Source organism: Papaver somniferum, chromosome 1 (assembly GCF_003573695.1).
Source record: "Papaver somniferum cultivar HN1 chromosome 1, ASM357369v1, whole genome shotgun sequence".
In the NCBI taxonomy this organism is placed as follows: domain Eukaryota; kingdom Viridiplantae; phylum Streptophyta; class Magnoliopsida; order Ranunculales; family Papaveraceae; genus Papaver; species Papaver somniferum.
In genome coordinates this window covers 8343485-8356852 of record NC_039358.1, presented here as the reverse complement: position 1 = coordinate 8356852, position 13368 = coordinate 8343485, and positions in this window count along the sequence as shown.

Sequence of the window (13368 nt, the reverse complement as noted above, 5' to 3'; positions counted from 1 at the left end):
CTTCCAAATTCATGGTTAAGAGATCCAATTGTTGGTATGTTGGCTAATGGTAGTGTTTCGAGTATCTCCTGGCAGCTAATTGTTAAAATGCTTATACTGGATAATGAATGTTGGGAGCATAAAATTCATAAACATATAGTCCAACTTGTTGATCCTCGGTTGTTATTCGATCCCGGTAAGTGTGCTACTGTTTCATCAATTGCTTATGGTAAATTCATTGTTCATTTAATTCTTGGCATGGGGTACAATTCAGATTTGAGGTTTATCAATTCGATTGCTCTTGTATGTGATACTCATGGTGAGATGAAGGTGTATGTTCAAATGTCAGAGAGCGAGACAATTTTGTTGGATATAATGATTGAGATTGTTTTGTGGAGCTGGAATGTCGGTGTTGTTTGTTTTTATACTTATTTTGTTTATACCTGTTCCTTATTTGATCGTGGGAAGGGTCTTGATAGATCAATTCTAATGCTTACTTATAATGGGAAATTGATTTCTCTGTTGATTACAAGCTTAGAGTACCAAACTGAATTTTCTTCTATACATTCAATGATTTATGTATGTGTTAAGGGTACTAAAATTGGATATTCTTTTCTCTCTCCACTTCAGCTGAGGAGGCCGAGTTACAATTTAATAGTTGATCAATATCTCTTCCTTATCTTCGTTTCTTCCCGTAGAATTTTTGATCGAGGTAAGCTTCTTCGATTGGTTCTTAGCTTTGGGTATGAATCAAATACTAGGGGTAATCATTCAATTGCTACTTTATGCGCTAATAATTCTGAAATTAGTGATGAGATGAAGTTGCTTGATCATATGACAGAGAGAAACAGATTTGTACTGCGCTTGCTAACTGGGATGGATGTTATTTGGAAAATACATGCATTATTTGCTAAAATGTTGTTGCATGACCACGTCTCCTGGTTTAATTGGATAACGCAGTTTGTTCTGCGGAGGTATTTTACTTTGCATTTTATTTATACTCGTTTAGTATATGACCGTGGAAAAGCATTTGAACAATTGTGGGTTTGCTTTTGGTTTGCTGTAAGTGCTTCTGATTACCAGAAAGATACTTGTCCTCTTATTCTTCATAATCAAGTGCTTGTTCAACGGATAATTCTTATGTACGGGTATCAATCTGAATTGTTGTTTATGAATTCATATGTGCCGTTGTTTTTGAAAACTGGCGACTATGGTGCTAGAGGTTATCTGTCTGTAGAAAAGGTGCAAAGAAACAATATATACAAGAGTACTTTAACTCCTCTGTTATGTAGACTGCTCGGGACTGTAGTATGGAATTTTTATGGTGTTAAAGCTTATACTCTTTTGCAACTCCAACTTTTCTTATCTTCTGCTCCAAGGGTCCTCTATGATATATTGTTAACAGTTATTGGTGGTTTGCATGAACATAGAGATGTATCACAAACTTTATCACTGGAATTTAAACATATGTTCATGCTTCTTTTGCCTATTCTCAGACGGATTTATATGCATTTCACCTCATTTATGTGCTTGGACACCGACTAGTATTATGAGACCACTCTGTTACTCACAGTTGTTGTTCATCAGCAAATTGCAGCAATTCTGATGAGGAAAGACAGTTGGAACTTGGGTACTGCTATTGGAGTTTTCTGTATAGTAGGAGTAAATGGTGCTAACCTTCAGATTGTACTAAATTGGAGGGAACTAGAGTGGTGGGAATGCAAGCTCAAGCAATTTCCTAAATGGCAAGCTTATGCAGTTCCTTACAAGGAAGGTGGTTTTTTGTTCTCGCATTTCCATTCGCTTATGATGCTTCTTTCACCTTATAAAAATGGTTTCAGGCTTTCTGGAATGGGGTTATTTTTGCATTCTTCATTACCTATATCTATGATTTTTGGCTCCATGCTCGTCGATTGCAAACTTCTTATAGGAGCTAAAGACAGAGAAGGCGTAGTTGCAACTAATGGAAACTTTCAAGCAGTTCACCTTGTTGTCGGGATTGACTCACTCTTTGAACAACTGGCTTCCCATCTCGATCAATTATATGTGGAGAGTCACACACAGATCTCAAAGTTACGTGGTTTGATATTTAAACCAATACTTGCTGGAGTTATCTTCATAGTGGTAATGCTAAGAGTTCACCAATCTGGGAGCAATGCAGATAAAACACCTTCTTATGTTGGAGACATACGTACTCGAATGTCACTGGTTGACTTTAAGGGAGGTACTATGACCATATGTGAAACCGGAACTTCTCAAGTAGATGGTCAGTGCATTACTGGGCTTGGTATTACACTATTTCAGGGCCTTACATGGACATGAGTTAGCTTTGTGTCTACTGGGTTCTTCTGCAGCTGGAGGGAACTATTGTTGTATCTTCAGCATTATAGCAGGGAGTTCCTGAATTACATTAATTCTTATTATATTTCCGGCTATGACGACACTTGAAGGTACAACCACAAATAACTCTTCAATAATCGAGCTAATGTATTTATTTCTCATCCTTGAGGACAAGGATGTTTTGGAGAGGAATATATTGTCATGTACCTACCTAGGAGAAGAGGTGCCCGTATTCCATTTAGTGTCAGTATATATAGAATTAGTGATAGTAGTAGACTTAGCTTACTTTTGGTTGTCTTTATCAATTGTAAAGGATGCTTAGGATGTAACCATCTGGGTTGCCAGTGGTCATTGGGTATTATGTATGGTAAACCTAGATATATAAGCCAAGAGTCTGTAATGAATATCTTATCTAAATATTAATGAAATTGAATCGTTTAACGATTTTAGGAAATGTTCTTCATTGAACCTGAAGGCTTGATTCGTGAAAATCAATAGGTTACTATTCAAGTCTCGATCCAATCTTGTCATTGTACTCAGGTACATGACATAACCATCTTTGGATATAAGCATATATAGTGTGTTCGCACATTAGTGTATAAATCCATAAACCGGGAACCAAGTATACGCATATGTGTGTATACCAAATTTGTGAAGGAGACAAGATAAGTATGCGTACTCGTATGCATACTGGTAGAAGTTTTCGAACCGAAAATATCTGCTGAGTTTGGGAATTACAAACTACTAAACTAGTCACCTTAAGTATGCGTACCCGTACGCATACTGGCGGAAGTTTTCGAACCGGAAATTTCTGCTGAGTTTGGAAACTTAACTATCAAATACGGTTGCTTAAGTACGCATACCCGTATGCATACTTAAGATGGTTATTTTATCAAATCGGTCTGTTCATGAACTTAAACATTTAAATCATAAGGAATGCAATCTTTGTATAGATCCATGAGAATATAGCAATTGAACAACTCTTTAACTAGTTTTCATTTGAGTCATTTGAACTAGTTAAGGTTAAGATGAATAAGGTTGATATGAGAGTAATCATATGGGTAACCTTGGTTAACTATTTGTGAACTTACATGGTGTACACGTTTAGGTACGGTTACATAAACCTAAATGAGGGTACATTTTATTTGTGTGTAACAATCTAAGTTCGATCTAACGATTGAAAGATATTAGCTTGGTTGAATCAGGTTTTTCATCTGACTGTGATTATTGAATGCTTTGTTACCAAGGTAACTTGGATTGCAAACCATGATTTGAAAACTATATAAAGGAGAACTCTAACAACTGGGAAACCTAATTCCCACACCTCCTGTGTGTTACTAGTTGCATAACTAGAGTCGATTCTCCTTTAACCTTAGGTTTCTTCTCGAGACCCTGTAGATTAACGACTTGAAGACTTCATTGGGATTGTGAAGCCAGACCCAACTATTTTATCTTTTTAGTTGCGTGATCTGATCTTGTTGTTTCTATCGTGATTGAGTGCAATTGTAAAATTGGCTTCAGATTTATATCTCTCATAGGCAAGATATAAAAGTAATCACAAACAACTTCGTCTCATCGTTTGTGATTCCAAAATAACTTGTTTCGCTAGTAGATTAATTTTATTGTGAAGTGATTGATAATACTAGGATGTTCTTCGGGAATATAAGTCTGGTTTATCAATTGGTTCATGTTCACCTTGATTTATCAAAAGATGGAACAAAAACTCTTGGGTATTTCTTTGGAAGACAGATTTATTCAATCATATAGACTTTTTTGTGTGAGACAGATTAATTTATAAAGTCTTCGACTTTGGGTCGTAGCAACTCTTAGTTGTGGGTGAGATCAGCTAAGGGAATCAAGTGCGTAGTATCCTGCTGGGATCAGAGACGTAAGGAGCGCAATTGTACCTTGAATCATTGTGAGATTGATTAGGGTTCAACCACAGTCGAGTACGAAGTTAATTGGTTGTAGGCTAGTGTCTGTATCGTCTTAATACAGTGTGGTGTTCAATCTGGACTAGGTCCCGGGGTTTTTCTGCATTTGCGGTTTCCTCGTTAACAAAATTCTGGTGTCTGTGTTATTTCTTTTCCGCATTATATTTTGTTATATAATTGAAATATCACAAGTTGTGCGTTGAGATCAATCAATTAGAATATCCAACCTTGGGTTGTTGATTTACATTGATTGACACTTGAACATTGGTCTTTGGTACCGTTCAAGTTACTCCTATTATATTCAATCGGGCTCGCAGATTTCTATTTGCTGATTGCGGATTGAATTAAGAGTTCGAGATATTAAACTCTTTGATATGCTTTATTCGAGATTGAGTCTAACTGTCTTGTTGATTCTCTAGAAAGTGTATTAGAGTAAGTCCTCTCAGATTTCCAAATTAATTGTTGGGTGTGGTTGTTAGACCCCCTGCATTTTCAGGTTTAAGCTAAGGTATCTTTATAAACAAGCAAACAATATTCACCGTTAGATGAAATTCGACTTCAGATTCAAGCTAACATAACTTGGTAATCAAGTGATCATTATCCACCGTTAGATGGTTTAGTTTAAAATTTACATACATAGGATATATAATCTTAGATAAGGATGAATCGTACCTAAACGTGTATAATAAACTAGTTCAATAACGGTTAACAAATTAAGTTATCCATATGAACCATATAAGCTTTACCATTTTCATCCAACACTTTTAGACTCAATTTGATAATCAACCATAACTTAATAGGTGATCAAAGATATCTAGTGTGTTTTAGAGAATTGTTCAAATGGATAATATCTCATACAAAAATATATTTGAATGTATTCGAAAGTATTCGACCAGGTAAGTATGTGTATTAGGTACATATATTGTAACCAGTTCGTGACCATTTATGCAATAGTATGTGAACCGGGTATGTATACCCTTAAGGTAATAAAAATTTAAGGAAATTAGTTTTCTTACTAAATACGCATACCACCCAATGATTCACGAGCTCAGGCGTCTTGGTTTGCATACTGGAAATGTGTACCATGTTGCGGTAGCCAAATCTGAACTTACGCTGGTATGTGTACCACGTACCATACAACAGTTTCTGAACCAAAACCGTAGTGCTAGTAAGCATACTAGATACGCACACAAAAGGTCCAGAACTAACAGTTGCGCCAGTACGTGTACTGAGTATGCATATTGTGATGTTTCCAGAATTTAGTAGTTCAATAAGTCTCGATAATCGATTTTAAACATCCTTAGAAGAAGACAATGATAATCTTACACATATCACTAGCTTCAAGTAATTTTCAAATGATTATTAGATCAAAACGAAACATCCAAATTTAACATCAAATGACTGTCCTACACATCATATAAAATGTTCAAGGTAGTTTTCACATGATCAATTTACCTCGTAATTTAGTTACCAACAAATGAATTGTTCTTTACTAAACATATCGAGTGGATGAAAAAAAAAGTTTAAGCTTACATTTATATTTCTAGAAGTAAATTTCACGAGATAAACTCAACTCGAAATTCCTATATCTGTGTTATAATTTTAAGTCCACATGGTCATACGACTTACTCTCAATTAAATAGATAAAATAGACTTAATATCTGAGTGAAATATAAATGAATTATCCTTCACCTACCTTTTGTTGATGAAGTTCCTCCAAAGTCTTCAGTTGATCTTCTTCTTCAAATGGTGAACGTCGTGAAGTCAAAATCTGAACTACACACTCCTATCCTAATCTGAGACATGATTTGTAGTAGACTATAAATCAAGATATAGTTTTGATCAACTAAATTTGACAACAATCTTGAAATAGCAACATTTGTGAGTTCGACCGAGCAATGGTCTAACAATCCCCCCCTTTGTCAATTTTAGTGACAAAACTACCAATACATATTGATTATAAAATAAATAAAACTTTGTAGATTCTGATCCATTATGCTTGATTTCCTTAGCTCTTCAACTTCTTGAATTCTTCGTAACTTCAAGTTCTCCATCGATTCTTAATGTGTTCAACGCAGCATCATTGTTGTTGAAGATCCGTAGCGATAACAATAAAAAAACGAATGTTCTCAATCATTGTCATACAATTCATAGTATTATTATCTTTATCAAAGTCCAATTGTATCATAACTTCGAAATAATAATACGGTGATATGTTTTCTCCCCTTTAGTCAATACTTCCATCTTTTCCATAATAGGTAAAACCTATAGATGTTAATCCACTCCCCTTTACATAATGATCCGTAAATCATATGTATGTACGTAGTGTGAAATACTAAATAATTCTCCATCTTTTTGTCAATATAAATTAGCAAAGGTACGAAAACTATGGGATCGTAATAAATTCTCAAAAGATAATTCATGACTAAAAAGCATATCAACTTTTACTTTAGATGATATCACATAGTCGAAACAAGGAGTTTATTAAGATACAAGTTAACCCCTACATATTCCACAACCGCTTTCCCACGAAAATATAGAAATCAAGCACTAGTTCATTTAAGAACTATCCCCCATTTGATGTCATTCCCATAAGAACAACATGAGATGTTAGAGCATTGCTCGGTCGAACTCGCAAGCGTTGCTATCTCAAACTTGTTTGTCAAATTTAGTTTCCAAAACTATAAGTCTTGATTTCTAGTCTACTTATAGCTAAGTCTCGGATTAGGATAGTAAGTGTAGTTGAGCCTTAGACTCCACGGCGTTCATCAATTAAAGACGAAAAACTACTCGGAACTTGTGGAACTTCATCAACAAAGGGTATGTGGAGACTTGAACTTATCTATCACTTAAAAGTCTATCTACTATATCTCCTATTTACGACAAAAGTCATATTGCTATATAGACTTCAATTATACACATTTGCTATTTCGAGCCGAATTTATCTCGCTTATCTATTTCTCGAAATATGTGTTGGTAAGCTTTCTCTTTAGACAAGTTCATCTTTACTCGTGACGAAAGTCGTCTTGATTATTTCAATAACTTGAAAATCGCTTTGATGAAAATAGTTTGTGAATAACAACTATTTTAACATCCTCTAAGAAAGTTTCAATGTTTGAAATGAGAGTTCAGAACATGTAACCATCTTTGGATATAAACATAGTGTGTTACCACATTTGTGTAAAAGTCCAAAACCGGGAACCCAAAGTATGCGTACCCGTACGCGTACTGGCGGTTGTTGGAAATCCGGGTGAGTATGCGTACCCGTACGCATACTGGCGGAAAGTTCATGTCCGTGAATTTCTGCTGGAGTTTGAAAGTGAAAAACAAACTCAATCCGGTTACTTATGTATGCGTACCGGTTCGCATACTTAGGTAGGTTACTTTCTAAAATTGGTTTGTTCATGAAATAAAACATTTCTATAATAAGGAATACAATCTTTGCAAACCGTGGCTATAATGTTCATGAATCGATTCGAGTGAATCAAAACCGATTTTGCTTCAATGGTGTCTTGTGTAGTTCTATAAGATCTAAGCAATTGAACATATCTCTAACTAGTTCATTTGAGTCATTTGAACTAGTTATGGTGAAGATGAATAAGGTTGATATGAAAGTGCTCATATGGATAACCATTGGTTAACTATTGTTGAACCAACCAAGTGTACACGTTTAGGTACGGTTACTCAAACCTAAATGAAGTTACATTCATTTGTGTATAACAAGCTAAGTTTGATCTACAGGTTGAAAGATATTAGCTTGAAAAGGATTTACGGAGGTCTTTATGGTCGGAATCGCTCTTGCGAATCGGTCCTCAAAGATCCCGAGGAAATCCTGAGTGGAAAGTCACTTGAGTGTGATTGTGTTTATCAAAAATACTTCTTATTGGAAGAGAAACTTGCAGAAATTGAAGGAAGAATTAACTCTTAGCAAGCAAGTTTTGATGACAGAGAAAGCGCTTTTCTCTCTCGAGAAAAACGCCTTGAGGATGATTTAACTACTGCTCTTGATAAAATCAAGATGTTGGAAGATGACTTGAAAAAGTTCAATACTAGTTCAAGCAAATTAACCACTATGCTAGGAGCAAGTAAAAATCATCGTGATACACGAGGATTGGTCTACAAGGGAATAAATGCTCCAAGTATTAGAAAAGAGTTAAAATTTGTCAAGGCTAGTGATTCTTTTCAACAAAATGTTTCCGCTTATAGAAAAAGTTAAATACCTTAACCAACAGTTAAGGGTCAAAAGAGTAACGTATATCAACCTCCAAAGTCAGCACACACGGATCGAGGTAAGAACATTCCTTATGTTTGCCACTATTGCGGAAATAAAGGTCACCTGGAAAGGAGATGTCGTTTCCGTATAAGGACTAAGAAACTTCATGATGTTCTTGTTTGGGCATCACAAGAAGTTGTGAAACCAAGATCATATGTTAAGACTAATCCACTTAACGTTACATGTTGTAATTGTCCAACCTTTAGGAAAAGGACTCAGTGTTGTGATAAACCTAGATTTACTTATAAACGTCATACGAATCTTTTTCAAAATCGTAATGGTTATCAAAAGAATAACTTCGTAAAGACGAAGACAAGATCTGATGCTCCCAATTGGAAAAATACTAACTTGCAAAAGAATATTCAATCAAATTATCTTCCGAGAATTCTTGAAGAGAGTAATGGGAAGAAGGTTCTGGTTGTTCCTAAACGCACTCAAAAGTGGATACCAAAGAAAGTCAATGATGTTTTGAGTGTGAAAAGGAGTAAACTCCTAGAAAATTCCATGACTATGGAGAAGGCAGTATCCATGATGTTGGAACTTCAAAATTTCTTTGGAAAGATGGATTTGGATGTGAAAGGTTCTAAATGCGATCTCGTTCATGATAACCAAAAAGTCACTTGTGGTGAGCAATACATTGTTCACCTCAACACAACTTGATTGTGTTTTAAGTGCATCCTCACCAAGGAATGCCTGCTATATATACGGTGAGGGAAGCACGAGAATTGGGGCACACAGATTATGTTCGGTAAGGCTGTTCGATTGGATTCTTCTAAAAGGGTATGTCAATAAACTTGAGCAATATTTGTGTTTTTATTTTCTTAGAGTACTTATGATGATCCATGTACCTTGCTTATCGTTCTTTTCTACCTAACTTGATCTTTGTTTAAGGTTCTTAAATGCTTAGGTTTGAAAATAGTAGTTTGGGATGTTTGGACTTCATGGTACACATACCAAGTATGCATACCATCATTTAAAATCAAAATCCAGGGATTTTAGTACGCATACCCGTTTGCATACTGCTCCAGGTCAGGAAAATTCGTTTGCAAACCCGTATGCATACTGGCCTGTAGACGTCGATATTCGGTAAACTCGTTTTGGCCGCAACTTCTTCGTCCGAACTCGGAATGACCTCTTTCTCTTTGAATTATCTTCCTCTTTGAATTCTATTCAAAATAGTGATGAGAATTATTGGATTTGGATGAGTTAGAATTGGTATTTGTCCTGACTCTTGTTTTTGAGTTTTTTGCTCCGTTTCGTCGCACTTGTTCCGCTTCTCTTGGACTTGGGCACATGGATTCTTGGAGTATTTCTCTTATAATCTCATTTGTAGCTTTTGAATGATGATTTTGCAGTATTAATCTTTATTGGTTTTATCTATTGCAAATTGCGTTCGCGAACTATGATTATCCCATATATGTCAAAATTTAAGCCTGTTATGCAAATATTGATGGAAGATAGGATGAACTTTTGTCTACAAAGATTAAGTCTATTATATGTCTCCATGCAAATAGTGATGAAAAATAGAATGAATCTTTGTTTATTCCGCAGTATTGATCTTCCCTGATCCATATTTTATGTAAATACTGTGCGGCTCCGTAAGTTCTCTTACACTAGTGAAAAATAGTAGTTTCGCGACCAACAAAGCAAGTCATAGATACGAGTTAAATGACTTGCTTTGGCGGTCAATGAAAGGGTCACTGTTTGAGCGTATTTTTCAACTATGACGTGTCCCTGCGGGTCGTTGAAAATCTTATATCAAGGACCGATTTTAACAGTAAATATTTTATGACCGACTTCAATCAGTCATAGATATAAATCTTAATACAAAAAAAAGATTCAGATTGGCTGTCTAGCCTGACTGAATCTGATTAAATCTGAAATCACATAAATGAAACTCAAATGAAAACCGAATTCAAATTAGAATCAAATGAAACTCAAATTAGAATTCAAATGAGAATCAAATGAAAACCAAATTCAAATCAAATAAAAATGAGAATCAAATTAAACTTGCACACAAATAATCATTCAATTTAACATTCATTGATTCATTGGTTTCAAGTTACACAAAAAGAATTAAAATCTGGAGTTCTGACCAGTGTAATCTTACAAGAAAAGTAACTAAGTTTTAGGATTCGGTTACAAAACGATGAACTAAAAAACGATTCATTAAACAACAAAATTATAAACTCTGATGATGAAGAAGAACTTATTCCTACTTCTTAATGGTGTACCTGCACAGCAAAAGCCATCAGCTGATTAATGTGGGGAGGTCACAATACTCAAGAAAATGTTTATAAAAACAATAACCATGCCATGCACATGAGAGGACAGTGATCTGTAAAGGTGGGTTCTAACCAATATGATGTCAATCTCTTTACTTGCCTATGTCCAACATCGACACAACGACACAAACGTTACTAGTTCATTAATTCACGACCTTGACATATCTCGAGCACAAGATACAAAATGGGTTATACATGGAATCCTAATGTAAAAAAGCCAGTTAAAGCTTCAAAGGCATTTTGAATGGAAGATGGAATGTAGGACGGTAACACCTATTTGTGTCCTTCCCAGCCAGTTGAAGCTTCACCAGTAGACATAAGCTAATTGTCTACATTATAAACACTGAAATTACTTGCAAATTGAATTATACTGAGGCTTCTGCCCAGTTTCTCTACGGCAACAGATAAAAAGTTCCCTAGTTCATGAAAATATTAAAAAATTAGCCAAAAAAAAAACGTTGAATATGCAGTTCAGGTCCCGACAAGGAAAAAAATTGAGATGATAAATATGCAGAAACGCAACAGGCACGAAAAATACTTAACCATGCCTCCCGTCACAGTTCTCGAACTGGATACTGCAATACTTTAAACATATCTGAATAAAATCTTGGCAATGGGCTTGAGCACACACGAAACCAGCACACTTCATTGCCTCAGGCCAACCTTGTAATGCCACAACCTTGATAATAAGTACAAAATAATAAAATTCAACAATTCGAATAAATTAGAAATCACCAAGTTGAACTAGAGTGGATCAAAAAATAAAATCTTCCAGCGGCGATGAAGGGGCTTTAATCCTATCCTTGGTGAGATGGGCAACATCAACACCCAAGATAACGGTGGGCAGGTCACTGATAAGCGGTACACGCCTTGATAATGCATCAATTAGAACAGTATTGCGCGCACCGACCTTCACGTTAATTAGTAAACAACATACAAAATGAGATACTTTGGATAACAAGTAATTTAATTGAATCAGTAAGTATCAATAATATATTTCTAAGCTTAAGAAGTACATACTGTTATCATACCATGTAATTGTTAAGAGACCACCACCACCATCACCTTGTAGCAGTAACACCACCTCCAAACATCACCACTAACAGCACCCTTAGTGTAACCAACATCACCAGCATACTCCACCACTAACAACAAATCCATCAGCAAATATTCAAGCCATGAAAATAGTATATAAACATTAGAATCCAATCTGGAAGATGTAAAAAGCTGAAAAATCTCAATAAAAAGAATGAAACCAAAATTTGAACACTATAATAGTGCCAAACACTTGAAAATCAGATTTTTCCAATTCATATTCTATCACAACAACAATCACAGAACTGATCCCATAAAACTTAAAATTATACCAAATTCTTAGTCATGAAAATCCATACCAAAATCTAATGAAAACTAGCAACATAGATGCTAATTAATCAAAAATATCCAGATCCAAATATCTCAACTCTAAATAAGCAAAAACAGATAAATTAAAGAAACCCTAACTTGAGAAATTAAAATCAGACAGAAGAAATAAATTTTGTACACACACCCGACCGACTGAAATATGTTGTTCACTACAAAACCCTAAAAAATCAAGCTATTAGATTCACTGAATCATAGACCATGTAAATATCAGAAAACAACAAAAAACATTAACGGATTCTTTTATTGTTTATCTTCAAAAAAGAAGAAGACCTCGAATATAAATCTGCTAGGTGAATAGATTTGGTTTACTGGATGTTCTAGGGTTCGTCTTTGCTCACGAATGAAGAGTTAAGATAAAACGATTTTGTTTCTTGGACGGGGAGCTTTTACTCTTTCGATTTGTAAGATTTTTTGTCTGAGAAACAACAGTGAAAGAAGAGAACAAGAGGGATTTGTGAAAGAAGGGGAAAATAAAATGAGAGAAAGAGCTACGACTTTGGCTGTGAAGGTGAGAAAAGAAACATAGTGAAAAGATAAGGTTCTCTTGGTTTTAACGGAGAGAGAGGGGTATATAATCACATCCATTGATCAAGGAGAAGAATCAATCTCTAGATAATCATGGCTACAGAAAATAAGGGAGAAGGGATGCTTAGAAAATTGAACCATAAAAAAAGCTAGGTTCATCGGTCAAAGAGTGAGTCGTTGAACAAGGTATAAAATAATAATAAAAATTTTCATTCAATGACTGTTTTTAACTCTCCAAGTATTTTACCAAATTTGTGACTGTCTTGATCAGTCCGCGATCAACTGACCGCTATTGAGTGTCTAGGATGTGGGTCAGAAAAATCCCATTTTCCACTAGTGTTGTGTGGGCATTTCCGATTAAATTAATCATGGGTTCTTTTTTGGTTAACTTAATTGAGATCTTTTGGATAGAAATTGATCTTTAATGTGATTTGTTATTAATGTCCAAAGAAATCCTTCTTTTCTTGTAAAAGTAAGGTCGCTCTTGTTGTTCTTTCGGGAATGATATTTTATGGGGGAGCGTCATTATTTGAACTTGTGCTTAATTTCCAAATGTTTGTGGGGATTGCAGTTGTGGAATATTATAGGGGTTATCTTATATCTTTAT